Here is a 4,460-nt window from a genome sequence, read left to right on the forward strand (position 1 = left end):
TCCACCCTCCACCAAGATAATAGGTAACCAATATTTTCATATTACTGTTGTCTGATGGATCCTGGTTGAAAGCATAGAATACCTGAAGGAAGTCTATCTATGTTCTATTGATTATACAAAGGTCTTTGACTGTGTGGATCATGATAAATTATTTTTAAAATTGAGAAGAATGAGAAGTCTAGAACACTTAATGTGCTCTTTCAAAACCTATATGTAGACCAAGAAGTTTACTGAACAAAACCTGGGAATACGGCACAGTTTAAAGTCAGAAAAGGTATGTGTCAAAGTTGTATAATTTCTACGTACGTTTTCAGAGCTAAGCAAATAATTCAAGAAGCTGGACTATGTGAAGAAGAATGTGGCATCAGGATTGGAAGAAGACTCACCAACAACCTGCATTGTGCAGTTAATATAATCTTGCTTGCTGAACATGAAAAAGACTTGAAATATTTGTTACAGAATATCAAAGACTGTAACGTTCAATATGGATTATATGTCAACATCAAGAAAACAAACATCCTTCCCACTGAACCAATAGTCAATATTGTGATAGATGGAGAAAAGACTGAAGTGGTCAATCATTTAATTTTACTTGGATGCACAATCAATATCGAGAGTAATAGTCATCAAAAAATGAAAAATTATGTGGTTTGGGGAAAATTTGCTATCAACAACTTCTCCAAAGTGCTAAAGAGCAAAAATGTCAGTTTAAAGATTAAAGTTTATCTCAACTAAGCCATTTATTTTCAATTGTTTCTTATGTATCTGAAAGTTGGACAATGAATAAGGATAACAGAAGAAGAAAATTATTCTTTTGAGTTGTTGGAGAAGAGTACGGAATAGCCCATGGAATGCCAAAAGATGCAATAATTCTGTATTGGAGAAAGTGCAACTGGGGTGGTCCTTTAGAGATAAAGATAGTGAAACTTCATCCTACATACTTTGAGCATATAGTCAAGAGGGATCATTCCTTGAAAAGGATTTAATTCTGGGAAGGTGGGGTCAGAGAAAGAAGAAAGGCTTCAATGAGATGGATTGATACAATGATTGTAAAATGGGCACAAGTATGTCAAAGAAGAAGAGGATGGCACAGGATAGGGCAAAGGTTCAGATCTGTTGTTAATAGGGTTATTATGAGTTGTGGTTAACTTGATGTCATCTAACATCATCATCCACAATGTTTATATAGACTCTATGGGCCTTCTTTTTTCACAATAAATAATATTAATACTTACTTTTAAAATTTGCCTATGTCATCCCTGAATAATGCAAATAATTAATGAAACACATACAAAGGAAATGAGAAAGAAGTAGATCCAATACCAAGTCAATTTCAGCACCAGATCTCCAAGCTGTCCATCTTTATGGGAGGAGACTAGTCATATCACTCTTGCAGAGCAGCCAGTGGATTGGAGCCACCGATTTTGTGTTAGCAGTACAACACACGAAAGCTGCCACACAACACATTAAGGAAGATTCCAGAATACCACAGAGTATAAGCATACATTAGAACTCAATTCTAAAGTCTATGTACATTCACAATCTGTCACTTTCTAAATCAGGTGTCACTATCTGGCTGTTTATGACCCTCAGTTGTAAATGTGTCTTTCCCATAACTTAATTAACCTTTGCTTTGGTTATCTCTATATGATTAAGGGAGATTCCATCTGAAAAGTCAAGGGGTTATTAATCTTTTTAATTAGAGATCACAGCTTGTAACTGAAATCTAGTCACACGTTCACAAGAAGATCCTTAAGACCTGTAATAGCTGGGAGCATCTCAGTACTGTCAGTATTATCTTCTTCCTCTATTGTTATCGTTGTTGTTGTTGATTGCTTTCTAGTCAAGCACGACTCATAGTGAACCTATGGATAAAAGGCCTGAAGCTAGATCTTAAATTGTTTTTAAACAATATTTTTATTTAGTCAATCATGTTAATAAGTATGTGCTAAGTTGGGAGATGCATGATACAGACACAGAAACATAAGAAATAAGTAATAATTTCTCCAAATAAGTATTCTATTATCTTGAAATTGGCATGGACAACCCATCCCATCTTCCCATATGTGTTCTTTTGTGACATTCTACTGAGTGAAATAAGTCAGTAGCAAAAGTACAAACATTGTGTTAAGATGACTGTCATGGAAAGCTAAAGAAATGTTTTTACTCAGAATCATTCTTACATGGGACAGAAGAGTGCAAAAAGATAAAAGATGTTTATTAAGATAGGTGAGGAGAAAGGCAATAAATCAATAAAAGGATGATCAACACAGCACTACTAAAGAAATGGAACACAAAGAAAGATACACAAGAAATACAAACAGTAGATGTATAGGCAAACAGGCAAGACAAGTATGAATAGATGCAAAGGAATACACCAATCACTACATATAGGTTTGACAAATACAATTTCAAGCTGGCTACAGAAGAGAAAGTGGCATAAGACATATCATTGTTGATGTCAGATGGATCTTGGATGAGAACAGAGAACACAAAAAGGATGTTTACTTGTATCTTATTAACTATGCAACGGCATTTGTGTGGAGCAGAGAAAATTATGGATTGTTGTTGTTGTTATGTGCCATCGAGTCACTTGCGACTCAAAGTGAACCTATAGCCCTAAAACCTACTCTATCCTGTGCCAACCTCACTGTTTCTGACACACCTACTTCCATTACCCCAATCACTGAATCGACTCATCTCATCAAGGGTCTTCCTCTCCTGCACTGTTACTCCACCCTCCCAAACATGACGTCCCTCTCCAAGGACTGGTCCCTCCTTGCAACATGTCCAAAGTACGTCAGATGAAGTTTCAGAATCCTTGACTCCAAGGAAAAGCCTAGCTTCATCTTCTCCAGGACAAATCTGTTTGTTCTCCTAGCAGTCCATGGTATAGAAAACACTGCTCTCCAGCACCACAGCTCAAACGTATCAATTGTATTTTTATCATCCCTAGTCATTGTCCAGCTCTCTGATGCATAGCACACAATTGTGAAGACTATGGCCTGGATCAGGCTCACCTTAGTCTCCAACTTGATCGTTTCTCTTCAGTACTCTGGAGAGGTCTCTGACAGTTGACTTTCCCAATGCAATTCTTCTCTTGATTTCCAGACTTCTGGTACAAAGAGTGTTGATTGTGGAGCCAAGCAAAGTTAGTTGTTAACAATTTCAATCTCTTCACCATCCATAGTGATGCTGCTAATTGGCCCAGTGGTGAGAATCTTTATTTTCTTGATGTTGGGCTTCAATGCAGCAAGCACTTCAAATCCTCCTCAGCTTTATTTGGAAAAATAGGAATCCCAGAACGAGTGTGTTCATGGGAAACATTTATACTAGTATATGCTATTAATACATCCAGGTATATAGCACAGTCATAGGGAGCAATGCTAAGCAAATGTCTTAATAATAAACACCCTCAGTGAATGAACTGTTGGTTCTGGAGACATGATACAGTAGTTTAAGGCCATTTGGCACCCCATAGGAAGACCTTGGAAGAGATGGATTGACATCTTTTCTGTGGTATGGGGGTGGGTGTTATTAAGTCACAGGCAACTTGATGGCACATAACAACAGCAATAACTTCCACAAAGACAAGTTCTATAGTCTACTTGCATGAGTAGTGGCTTAAAAACAGCCATCTAAGGTCAATTACTATGATATTTTTATTCTTGTATGAGTGAAAGAATTTTTAATTTCTTTTTGGTTATTGTTCCTTCTCTTACTCAATTGTTTTAAGTAGACTGTGGTTTCGTTTCCATGTATTTTTTTCCCTCTTACTATAACTGTTGATTTCTAACTTTATACCATTGGTATCTGTGAAGACACTTTGTAGTATAAGGTTTTCTTTGCCATCAAACATATAGTCTATTCTGAAGAACATTCCATACAAACAGAGAAAAAAGAAAAACATATCTTGTACTTTCATTGGATAGGGAATTCTATATTTATCTTTGAGTTAGAGTTGATTGTGTTGTTTAAGTCTTCAGTGTCTTTTTTTAGATTCTTTAGAGTTGTTCTGTTTTTCCTTGGAACTGATGGTATACCAATTGACATATTTCAAGTAACAGATGGTGCCCTAGATGCGCTCACCAAGTTGTGCCAAGTAATCTGGAGAACAACCACTGCCCAACTGACTGGAAGAGATCTGTATTTGTTCCAATCCCAAAGAAAGGTGCTCCACCAGAGTGTGGAAATTATTGAACAAAATCATTAATATCACATGCAAGCAAGTTCCTGCTGAAGATTATCCAAAAATGACTGGAACAGCACATCAACAGAGAACTACCAGAAGTGCAGGCTGGATTTAGAATGGGTTGTAGTACTCGGGATATTGTAACTAATGTTAGATGGATATTGGCTGAAAGCAGGGAGTATCAGAGGAATGTCTATCTGTGCTTCATTGATTATGCAAAGGCATTTGACTGTGTGGATCATAACAAACTGTGGCTGACTCTGAGAAG

This window comes from Elephantulus edwardii, unplaced genomic scaffold (genome assembly GCF_000299155.1).
Source record: "Elephantulus edwardii isolate Elephantulus edwardi_28Jun2011 unplaced genomic scaffold, EleEdw1.0 scaffold00316, whole genome shotgun sequence".
NCBI lineage: Eukaryota > Metazoa > Chordata > Mammalia > Macroscelidea > Macroscelididae > Elephantulus > Elephantulus edwardii.